We start from the raw sequence: 13327 nt of genomic DNA, 5'->3' as shown, positions 1-13327 counted from the left end.
TCGACAAACTGCTTTCTTATATAGGAATTGTGTCACCTGGTAATTGTATTTTTCTAGTCTGACTTGCTTTTCTCGTTTGGATTTCCTTTGCGGATTTGTGGTTTCAGTATAGTGTCTATTATTATTTTTGAAGTCACCATGTCTGCGTGCGAGATAATACAGCGTGGCGGGGTGTTTGGGACCTGGGAGAAAATGATGAGCAGTACCAAGAAAATCTTTGAAATCTTCCGTATATTTTTTAAAGTTTTCCTCGTCCATATTACTCTGAAAAATTTGAATCCACTCATCCAAATTTTGTTGAAACCCATGAACATCATTTTTGTCTGAAACATTATCACTCTCGAGATTAGGGAGTGGTATCTCCGGTATATCAAGAGAAACATTCAGATTATTAGAATTATAACTAGAACATAGATTAGTACGAAATTCTTCCGGATGAGCTTTAGCAATATGCTGCTTAACACCTTTGAAAAATTTATTACAATGAGGACAGATGTTAAGTGCAGTTGACCGTATACCACGAGCCACTTTCATGTGCTTATGAATACCCCTTTTATCATACAACTTTTTGCAATAAATACATTCAATTTTATTTTGTCGTAATGATGAATCATCATCAGGTTCATTGGTAGCACTAATATGTGTAGAAATATCGTAAGGATTTCCAGCTGCTGCTGGGGTAATATTCAACGAAGAATCTTCTGATGAGTAAAAGATTTATCACATAAAGTACAAGTGACAGAAGAAGTGTTAGTAGAATCAGAAGGAGTAGACAGAGGGATGTTGGTTGACATCACTGGTAAATTAAACTAAAACGCGTAAATAAACTACACAAAAACGAAATAAAACGAATTAATGTTTGTAAGCACTGTTGATATGTAAAATCAACAAGCCACTAGAAAACACACTGAATTTCTTGAAGATTCACATGATGAAAAACTTTCCTAATATACACATGAAGAAACGAAATAAATAAGTCTTCAGATAATCAAGAATTAATCCAGTTAAGGATATTAATCACATAATAAACGTTTGAAATGAAAGAGCACACATTGATCAAACCATGGCCTTCTGTAGACAACAATACAAAAACATGTAGACAAATATTATTGTAACTGTATGCAAATTGTTATTTTGATAAAAGTGCATTCAAATCGCAATGACACACAAATAAATCTCTCAATCTTTGTTTTCTCGAAACATGACTTTTGCTTATGGGCACTTTTTCTGGCTAATGCCTCAATTGTACCTTTCTTTAAGAAGGGGGAGAAGACTAACAGAAGTAAGTAACTTTTGAGGAATATCACTTTTGACGTCATACAAAATTTTGTCCAATATTCTTTTGAGAAGAGTAATTCCATATATAAATTAAATTATTGGGGATCATCAATGTGGTTTTAGGTAAATAGATGGACTGCTGATCAGATTTTTTTGTATCACTTAGATATTCAAGAAGAAATGGAAGCATAAGGGCACAGTACATAATTTATTTATGGATTTCGAAAAGAAATATGACTCCGTTAAGAGAGATGCTTTATATGATATTCTTATTGAATTTGGTATTCCCAAGAAATTAGTTCGATCAATTAAAATGTGTCTTAGTGAAACGCATGGCAGGATCCAAACAGGCCAATTTCTGCCTGAGGCTTCTTCAATTCAGTGCGAGCTAAAGCAAAGATATGCACTATCACCTTCGCTTTTTAACTTAGCTCTAGAATATGCCATTAGGAAAGTCCAGGAAACACAGAAGGTTTGGAATTGAACAGATTACATTAGCTGCTTGTTTATACGAATGACGTAAATAAGTTAGGAGAAAATCCACCAACTGTTAGGGAAAACACGGGAATTTTACTCGAAGCAAGTAATTAGATAGGTTTGAAAGAAAATCCCGAGAAAATAAAGTAAATGATTATGTATCGTGACGAGAACATAAATTAACACGAAATGGAAATATAAAAATTGGAAATTTATTCTTTCGGAAATTAAACATAAAATAAAGAAGGGAAATGCCTGCTATTATTTGGTTGTGAATCTTTTGTTATCAATGGTTATTAGATAAATGCTGTAGCACTAAAAATTAATGTTTACATAGATTTTGTTTATCAAGTCTGCTTTCAAAAAACTGAAAGCTAGAATTTATAAAACAGCTGTAATATATACTGTTTGTTTAGTATGGTTGTGAAAATTGGATTTTCACTTTGAGAAAGGAACAGAGGTTAAGTGTGTTCCAGAATAAGGTGCTTAGGAAAATATTTGGGGCTAAGAGGGATGAAGTTACAGGAGAATGGAGAAAGTTACACAACGCAGAACTGCACGCACTGCATTCTTCACCTAACATAATTTGAACATTAAATCCAGACATTTGAGATGGGCAGGGCATGTAGCATGAATGAGTGAATCCAGAAATGCATATAAAGTGTTGGTTGGAAGAACTGAGGGGAGAGAAGCCGAGACGTGGATGGGAAGATAATATTAAAATGGATTTGAGTGAGGTGGACTATGATGGTAGGGATTGGATTAATCTTACTCAGGATAGGGACCAATGTTGGGCGTATGTGAGTGCGGCAATGAACTTCCGGGTTCTCTAAAATCCATTTGTGATTAAATTTTATTATTATTATTAAGTTATTATTATTATTATTATTATTATTATTATTACACATTTATTGAAGTGGGCGTAAGTGTAGAATTGAAATTATGTTAATAATGCACATATATACGCACTCAAAAACTTGCATTTTCAATTCAATTTAAAATGCACATTTGTTATAATCAGTAGGCCTACTATGAACTTCTACAAGATCTTTAAAAGAATAAAAAAAAAATAATAATAATAATCCTTACTATACAAATGTTAGTATATTTTAGTAGTATTTAACAATTCACACATGTAATTATATAAAATCTAGTACTCAATTGTTCTGTCGAGTTAGGTGAATATGTCCCTTTTTAAAGGTATAATTATCTGATTTTAGGGCGGAAAGCTGTAGACTATTTCTGTAATTTATTTTCATGGATAAATACGCAGAGAATCCAGATATGAACTGATAAATATTATATTTCTCTTTAGATATTTAATAGTAATGATAATGAAATATAATAATGATTAATATTTATTTTGTAATATAACGATTATATAATAATAATAATAATAATAATAATAATAATAATAATAATAATATTATTATTATTATTATTATTGGTGATGTTTAATGTTTTTATTGATTCATATTTTCGTGACTTTATATACCTACATTTTGCAGTAAACTCCAAATTTGAAATACTATTTAAATACAATTTACAATTCACAGAATTCCAAACTTTCAGAAGTGCTTCATTATACGATTTATTTTGTTTATATTTATTGATAAGAAAGGATGGTCATAAAACAATGTAATGTATTAAAACCATAAAATCTCATTGTTCTCAGTAATTTCTAAATTGTGTAGCACAATCAGTAGTGTTTTTAAATGTGCCTGTCCAGTCGAGGCTTAATTATCAGCCCTTTATTTCGAATAAATTTTATTCAGCTTCCTCCAACTGAAGGCTGCCTAGGAGACAAAGGTTACCATAAAATTGTTGTTACAATGGAAAAAAAAAATAAAATAAATAATACAATGGAGAAGAAAAAGAATAAGAAATAGCACAATTAGAAATAATTGGAAAAGACTAAACAAAACATCATTAATTCCAGAAGAAACATAAAATTTACTAGTATCTATTAGCTATTGGATGATCACAGTCGTCTATTTAGCACTGGTTGCAAGACCCAACTTAAGTAAGCAGATCGCCATAGCAAAGAGCTCAATCTATGTAACTGTAGAGATGGTTTCTTAGGATTTTTATAGGTCCCTTCACTGCAGACATAGATACTTCAGTGACAAGAGTTTTTCCTAGACCAAACTGCTTGCAAAAATGCGCGAATCTTTTTGTGATGGTTCCTCTAGCCCCAATCAGTAATCCAGTAACTTCGATCGACGTTAGATGATATTTTTCCTTATAATATGGTATAGTGGGGTCGTATATGTCGCATTTTTCCTGATGTACCTCAGCAGGTTGATTTTCGTATGTTTCCATCCTTACAGTTGGATCAATTATGAATCCGCTTGTTGATCTTGTCGGGATAGCGATGATGTCAATGCACCTTGTAGATCCATTTGTGGACAAACCATGGACCTCCTCCTCTACTTGGTAGTTTTTTCCTCGTAGGGCCGATGTTAGGAGGGATCGAATCTTGTGGTGACGACTATTCCTCAATAGTTCTCCATGAGGACAGGCTCCCAGAATGTGAGCAAGTGTTTCTTTCTCACTCCGACAATGTCGGCAGTGGGTTCCATTCTGAGACCTAACTGGTAGAACATGTACTGGACATACATTGGCATCATCTTAATAGCGTCCTTCCATTCGGTTTAGATAGCCATTTATTACCAGGCGTGTATTCTTTATATAGAATGACTCCCTTTTCTTTCTGAGGCAACGTACACCAGGAATCAAATTCTTTGTCTCGTAGGAGTTTTCGTAAAGATGATATGTTTATCTGATCAGAGGAGTCAATATTTGTCAATCCAAGTTTATCCAGACTTGCTTGTATTTCATTGGTCAAATCACGTGTATTTGAAACATATATGTTGTTTGTCTTTGCAAGCAATTTGCAGGCGTTGATAAACTGTAGAAAAGCTTCCCAGCTTGCTTTATAAAGACCAAGTCCTTTGTATTTCTTAGCCGAATAAAGCATATTGTCTGGAGTGTCGGATGGAAGATTTAAAATTTCTTTTACTGTAGTTCTAATCAGAATGTCAGCATCAGAGAGAAACTTTGAAGGAATTCTCTTCATCGGAGTCGTTTGAAAGGTGTAAATAAGTGAAGGACATATAAAGGTGGATATGATGAGAAACTTCTGGTATGGCTGTAAAAGAGATGATGTTGCTATAGCTTCCAGCTTTTGTTTCAGTTTGTCCATTGTTGCTCTAGGATTGAAGACCGTTGTAGAACTGTAATTGACACCAAGATATTTAATGGTTTCATCTGGAGTTATGGATGGTATTGAGTGACCCGAAGTTAAGGTTAAAGCACTATATTCAAGAGATCCATTTTTAATGGACAAGACTTTGGATTTGGTTAGGTTAATTTGTAATCCAATTTCTTCAAACTTGGAAATAGCCTGGCAGGTGAGATTTTTAGCACATTCTACATCTTTACCCAAAATGACAATGTCATCAGCGAATGCCATTATATTTATATTTGAGAGATCAGGCATTAAAGAATATCCAAACTCTTCTAAATTCTCATTACATGACAAATCTGTCAATATATGATCTGTAGATGAATTATACAATGAAGGAGAGAGGGGCGAACCTTGTAAACCTCCTTTTTCGATGACAGGCTTCGTCTTCTGATGGTTGGTCTCGATTTGTGTGGAATTTCCATTTTGCAAGCCAATGATGAGGTTAGATAATTTGGGAGGTATGTTTAGGGAAGACAATGTCTGCTCCAGATGACTATGGCCAATGCTATCGAAGGCCTTGCTTATATCAAGAAATACTAAGACAAGGTCTTTTTTTTTACGTTTTGCTGAGGAGAGAATGGATTCCAGTATAGAAGTATTTATAAGACAGCCAGGAGAATTTGTGAATCCTCTCTGATGTTCTGAGAAATTAACAAAAGATCGCAATCGTCTATCCAATATTCGTTCCAGGACTCTTCTTAAAACTGAGCAGATCGTTATTGGTCTCCAATTATTTGGATCTGACTTATCACCACCTTTAAAAATTAGTACTGTTCTTGTACGTTGGAGGCATTTTGGGACTATAGTTTGGGACAGCATGAATGTCGCAATGCGAGCAATAATATCGTAACAAGTATCATCTTTAAGTGTACAAACAAGTACTCTATCGGGACCGGGAGCAGTATCAACAGCTATTCCTCTGATAGAATCAATTACTTCTTGTTTGGTTATTACAGTGTTCTCTAGTTCTTCAGATAACACTTGCGCGGTTTCTGTGGGGCAAGGATATTCGTGGCGCATATGGTTGTTAGGCATAGACAGCAAAGAAGAGAAATGATCATAGATTGTATTTGTGTTGATTTCACATATCTCGTGTTTATCATTCAATACATTTCTCACAGCTTTCCGTCGTTGGTTGTAGAAAAGAAATTGCGTCTTTTGATATTCATAACGTTCTTTGCGTTTTTGTCGATCACGTTTTGATGATCTTTCGGGATTACTAGATGTCTTATGACCTCTTTGAGTGAGATGCAACTTCTTTTTCCTCCTTGCTTCATAATGCTTAACTGCGGGATGTTTTGGTTCTGGGAGAAGATGTATTGCTCTAGCCAAAAACTCTGCGAATTCTTCGACTTTGTTACTGAAAATATTACTGTCACTTATATTTGTAAATTCGGATTTCCACATTAACAACTCATGTTTGTAACTAGCCAAACCCGTATCTTCATTGGAACAGTCAAGAAAGCTGTTTTCTTCCACGGGCTTGGAGATGTTAGATTGTAAATAGTCTTTATTCCTGCTTTCCCTAGCCCTAATTCCATTGGTCTGTCTGGCAACGATAGTGTTTCTTTGCTCGGAAGGATGAACTCGACTTATATGTATTTTAACTCCATGGCGTCCTTTATAAAATTTTCCACAGTGTGGGCAAGGTACATCTTGCGTGTTTCCTTGATTAATCGTATTTTCAATTACACTAATAGAATCTTCTTCATCGAATAGGATGGAATCTTTACTGTCGACTTCCATAGGAAGAGAAATGTCAGGACTGAAGAACTGTGCCATAGCACAGACATCAGATGTGCGCTCTGGCATACCGTAATATATGCAAAGCAAAAAACAGTACTTGAAATAACTTCACATGACACTAATTAATAATTTTGTGGGTTTTATGCACGCTAAATCCACTATAAAAATGTTATCTGTTAAGGTTGAAGGAATTTCAGAAACAGTGTCAGCCATAGTAGATGTAGCGGAAACAGATGTCATAACATAGAATATATAATCGTAGTGGGTTATGAAAACAGTTTAAGAATAATATTCAGCGATACACAAGAAGTTAATATACGAAATAGAGAAAAAAAAAATGTCCTTAACAACCACATAAACAAAGCCAGTTTCTTTGTATAGGATGAGAAATTATAATTAAATCAGTTTGCATGGATTAAAAACACTCCTAGTAATTGTAGATGTTATAAATCTTCTAATAAACACACTGCACTAACTGTTAGGCAGAAAACGAATTACTAACATAGCTAAAACAGCGAAATACACACCACAAAACAAAGATACTGTTATTTATTCCTAGAATCGCTATTGACGCTACTTATTGTTGCAGTTTTCAAGCAGAAATCGTAATATAACTTAGAAAGCTTACCTCAATGGGAAGAGGTTCATCCTAGTTGTCCCATGGGAATCGAACCAAGCTCCTCAATACACATACTCTCCATAAAGTGCTATCTTTGCTTGCTTTAATTGAAATAAAAAATCATAATGGCAGTCCAATATGTCATTTGCATTGTTGAAGATTGAATTGTTACAAGTTGAGGGATGAATTCCATAGAGAATGAAAAAATGGAACTAGCATCAATGAGTAGAAGCTGTAGGAAAGAAAACTGATAGTACTTGGGTTGAGAACTTTCGACTTGATTTTAAATGTAGTCGACCAGCCACAAGGGAATTTAAATATTGTAGTTTTTTTTTAAATTTATTTATTGGTCGACCAGCAAATACAGACCACTGTTAAATTATGGAATATCACATACAGAATATCATGCTGAGGTTGGCTGTAAAGGCTCCTCTAATTAATTTAAATTAATTAATTAATCATTTTTATGAATTATGAGAATAAAAATATGATGATTTTCTGTCTTAAATTTATGAAGAGTCGTCAGTATCGCTAAGAAAGATGTCTTGAGGTAGTTTCCTTTTAAGTCTAGATGGCTGACAAGATCTTGCTCCAATGTTATATGTCACAGCTCCAGGAACGCCAGGAAGTTTGTTGAAGAAAGATTTTGACATTGAATGAATGTACTGTTCTAGTGGAAGAATATTATAGTTTTCATATTTTAGATTTAAAACGAATAGTTTTAAGTTTCTGAAGAAATTGATATAACATACATTTTATGATGCAGTTACGTATTTCATTCCCGTCAGTTGATTTTTATCAGTAAAAACCACAAATTTTCACTTTTTCGAAAAATATTAATTTCAAAACTCTTTTCTTAGAGATGTTCTTCCTCTTCTTTTATTAATTTTGTAGCTGAAACTTAATTCTATACTATGATGGCTCCGTTTTCATAATAGTTAGGAGATGAACCTAAATGTTGCAACTGTGCATTTAAGAAAATATAATTCTTCTCGTGTTCATTTGCGTATTTGGAGTTTAAAAATTACAGTTCTTCCATTCTCTCTGGAACAAGTGAAAGTAGACAGTTGAAATTTCACAGTTTTTTTTATAATACTACATTATGTCAGTCATGTGGTAATTAACTTACTGATTGAATATAGATTAGAAACTTCTGTAGGAGTCAAAACTTTTTCAAAAAATAATACAATAGAAATAGGTTAATTCGACATTGGATAATTGGAATAAATGTCTATTTCCCTGGTAATTACTTTGAAACTAATGTTGATAATTCATACTGCATTCCAATTTTCGAAGCTTACTTTTAGAAAATTCATTAATTTCAATGAAAATAGTGTCCATTCTGAAATCCTAGAGGATGTTGATGAAATCCCATTATTTTTTCTTCTAGCTATAAAACGTTTTACAGCCTGATTATTTAGTCCTGACAGTCGCTGGCGATCTGTGCCTGGGTCAGGCGAGTCCATTAAGTTACGCCAAGGGATGTTCAGGTTAGTCTGTTGCCTGCAGTCAAAGCGATCGGATGTCTCGCATGGGGTATAGCATTGTGTTTCCAGTACAGTTTTGCTGTACTGCATACTGACCATTCGCCCTTATCTCTACTCTGGAACTCTCCCCACTACTCCTATTACTTCCCCTCTTTCGCGTCGCTGAGCTGTCAGGACTAAATAATCGGGCTGTAGTTTATTACAGTAATTCATTTTAATTTATAATAAAACAAAATAATGTAATTTTTATGTTATAGTAGCTGAAAGCACCCGGCATTGCCCAAATTATCCTTTCTGCTTCTATTTTTAATTAAACTGGTTGTTAGACTTTCCATAAGTCTCGGAAACTCGACTATAGACAACCAAAACGAATTTCTCGTCCATAAAGATGCATCTTCACTTAGCGTCATTTACATTAACTAATAAACTTCTTAGCCAAATGTCTGTCAGGGTTAACTCATTTTAAAACAGTTGTAGATCAGGCACCAAAAAGAAAACATTTCATTGTGTTCCCTACGTTCAACTGGTTTTTAATTAATTAATTTATTTTTGTTTATTTATTTAATCTGGCATAGTTAATGCCATCAGAAATACTAATAAAATAATAAAGAATTCTCAAACTATAAACAAAGTAAAACCAAGAAGTTCAGCAAAACAAAAACATACCCCTCAGTATCTATATGCCCACTATATGACTCAATATTCTATAGATTTTACATTTTATCTCTGGCGGTCAGTGACCATTAAATTTCAAGTGGCTTATCTTATTTATGGGCATCAGTATATTAAAAGCATTACAACCTTTCTGCTGTCTCCTTTCCTCCCCACCACAAATTTGATACAGAGACAGATATAAAATAATTATAAGATCTGTACATTGATTTGAATAAGGTTACCATATGTCCTCTTTTCCCTGGACATGTCCTCTTTTTTCAGTCAAAAAAAGTGTCCCGGCAGATTTTACGAAAAAGGGTGTCCTCTTTTTTACTCAAGGAAAAAAAAACTACTTTTAAGGGGAGATTGGTACGTCCATATCTTACAATGTTAAATTCCTCAATTTTGGGTGCACTTTTCTCAGAAGTTATAAAAGATACAAATGTAGACAAAATAGGGCATATATAGCATACCTTTATGTATACAACCGGTTCAATAAATTTAAAATTCCACTGAACAGTTGGCAAAAAAAATTAATTGATAACATTTTTGCATTAAGAATTACTATAATACTTTTGCTGAAGATAGGGCTAAAAGCTGATAATTAAAAGAAATAAAATCATATTATCATTTTACACATATTAAACTACCTACAAACGATAAAAACCACAATTTAATTTTTTGTCAAAATTCGGTGTACAGACTCCACTTAAATGCAATCTCGCTGTGTTGCGTACAGACTATGAAGTATTCTGCCCTTTTGCTGGCAAATACAGTTCAAACAGAGTTACAAAACGTTATTAAAAACTGTTTCATACTTCAACAAAGCTAAAGCATAGTTTCTTAATCATTGTTGTTAGCCTAAAATATCAATATTCATTTTATTTTTAATTGTTGCCGGCTGGTTAACCTGATAGTAATATGACGTGCATAATTTAGTTTTGTCATTAAAAAAGATGATTATGTTAGAACTTTTGTCGATAGGAAGTGTTCTCTTTTTTTTTATTAGAAATGCCCTCTTTTTCTGTTATGGATGTATGGTAACCCTAGATTTGAAGCTGTGCTGACACAAATTTCACGTAATTTCATATCCATGTTTTCTTTCACTTGAACTTCAGAGACAGCTACGATAAATAAGAAATTCCCTTGTTCCCAGTCTGAACCCATAGGGGTGTTATTGTGAGCCAGTATTTATCCCTCTATCGGTTGTACCCTGGCTTGCAGAACTTTTGTCCTATGAAATAATGTGGAAGTGAACTCTGTGAGATATGTTGGCAATGTGTCTACATAACCCACTCCACATGTTGGCCTGGGGAGGGAGGTATTTGAAATCTGAGTTGCAGCTAATCAAACCAAAAAGAACCTTTTAGAGCAATAACGGTATAAGTGAACTACAGAAATAAAACATTGAATTTATTTTGCACCGAAATGTTTAAAAACATGTTATTTCTCTTCAGTATTGTAGAACTTTCCAGGAAAATTTTTTTATCTTCCCTGCACTTATAAATACCATATTGGATCATAAACATAGAATAGATCGCACAGCGTTTTGACAAGAATATTTTTTTTAGTTGGTTATTTAACGATGCTGTATCAACTACTAGGTTATTTAGCGTCGATGAGATTGCTGATAGTGAGATATTTGGCAAGATGAGGCCGAGGATTCACCATAGATTACCTTGCATTCACATTATGGTTGGGGAAAACCTCGGGAAAAACCCAACCAGGTAATCATCCCGAGTGGGGATCGAACCCACGCCCGAATGCAACTTCAAACCAACAGGCAAGCACCTTAACCGACTGAGCCACGCTGGTTGCTGACAAGAATATTATGAATATCCATAGGAAAATGTGATATTTTCAGTTTAAAAGATTTTCTCAAACACCAGTCATGGGCCTATTCAGGTATTTCGTCTTATTGAGTCTACAAGTTCCAGCCAGAATAAGTAACATCAAGACAATGCAGTGGACGTATTTCCGTCACTGTTTGGGGATGAATTTCCAGGCTATGTGGAGGAACTCTGTGTAAAATTGAAGAGAATTTGACTTCCCAGCAATATATTCACATACTGGAAAATATAATGCTACCTAGCGTGTGCATGTTGCAACCTGATAGAATTATATTTTTTCAACAGGACAATTCTTCCATCCACACATCTTTGTTGTATCAGATCTGGTTCTAATAAGATGTTTGATGTTTAAAGCACAGACATTTGCTATTTCTATATGCTTTGTTTATTTTTTAGTTCGTTACATCCACATTTTCGTTCCGTTACTATAATGAGAGTAATATGCAAACCTTTCTTTATGTGTGCAAAATATAAATTAAACTGCTGTATCCTACAGGATACAATTGACAATCAAGTTTTAAATTGTAGACATACCCATAACAATTTGTCTTAATAAAATTGTTTACCCGATTTTTTGGAATATTAATCTGTTGATTATTAGTGCCATCTTTAATCAATGTAATTAACGTAGTGTTATTACTCTATGACAATAGCCAAAGGAAAATATGTTATAGATGCATCATAACGCAAAGAACCATGGCGTGAGGAGGAGCTACAAAATACAGGTTTATTAAATTTACCTATATCACTAGACCACTAAGTATACATAAAGGATTCTATTTGAGTTTAGAATCAACTAGCTTAGTTCAACCTTTCTGTTGTAAGGAAGGGTGGCTTGTTACCTGTGGAGAGGCTAATTGCCATCTACGCTACTATCCTCGGATGAGTACAAATACCAACTTAAGAACGAGGAAAACTGTACAGTATATCAGACAAAAGTTTTGCGAGCCCATGTACGGAGAATCAATATATACATATATAATTTAATTTATATTGGAACATTTTTTACCCTTTGACCACTGTATGCTCGCTTATATCATATCTGGTTTTTTAAATAATATGACTTGAGTTAATTATAATTATCTTACAAATTCAAATCACATTAATTACTGTACATTATTTTTTATTTTATATATACAATACAGAAAGGTACAGTGTAATTTTACGAGAAGTCATTGTTTAACAAGAAGAATATGCCTAATATTCTGAGAGACATATATTTTTGAAATTAAGAGATTTTTCTTTCTACAATGCTTAGCATACTACATTAGCAACATGATTACACAGATAGAATTTCGCAATAACACATTTTTAGACATAAACAACAATATTTTGAGAGACATACATTTTAGAATTAATAGTGTTATTTTCAGTGGCTTTCATATATTCACATATAGCATTAGGAGCATGACAAAAGTATCAATGAATTGCTTTTTGATGTTCGTACAATTCTTTGTTTTCCCCTCTATTGTATAACTATATAAATATAAAAGTTTAGATGTGCTCACTCGAAAACAATTACTGAATTGGTCTTTTTGAGAAACCCCTTAAGTCACGAAAGACAGTGTTCTGGGGAATGACAAAAAAATGTTTAAAAGAAATGCATGAGTTAAGAATTGGAATATTTTAAATGGAAAATGTTGGTAAAATATAACGAATATTTCCGTATGAAAAATTATTTCTTAAATAGAATACGACTCTAGATTCATGTTGGGAAATATTTGAATTGTGGGGTTTCTCAAAATGTGGTAAAGATTTAACAAAACAATCTATTTCATGAATTAATTGACAATTTGGTTAAAAATAATAAGAATTTGATCTCAAAACCAGTATTTAGAAGCTGACTTCATAATTTTTACTTCATGTGAACAAATTTTACTAACCTGTATGAACTGTCACTAACAAGAGAAGGGTTTCGGCTCAAACAAGAATTTTGTATCCAAAATTTGTATACAGGCCCATCTTT

This window comes from Periplaneta americana, chromosome 1 (genome assembly GCF_040183065.1).
Source record: "Periplaneta americana isolate PAMFEO1 chromosome 1, P.americana_PAMFEO1_priV1, whole genome shotgun sequence".
NCBI classification, from domain to species: domain Eukaryota; kingdom Metazoa; phylum Arthropoda; class Insecta; order Blattodea; family Blattidae; genus Periplaneta; species Periplaneta americana.
This window is presented reverse-complemented; position numbering follows the sequence as displayed.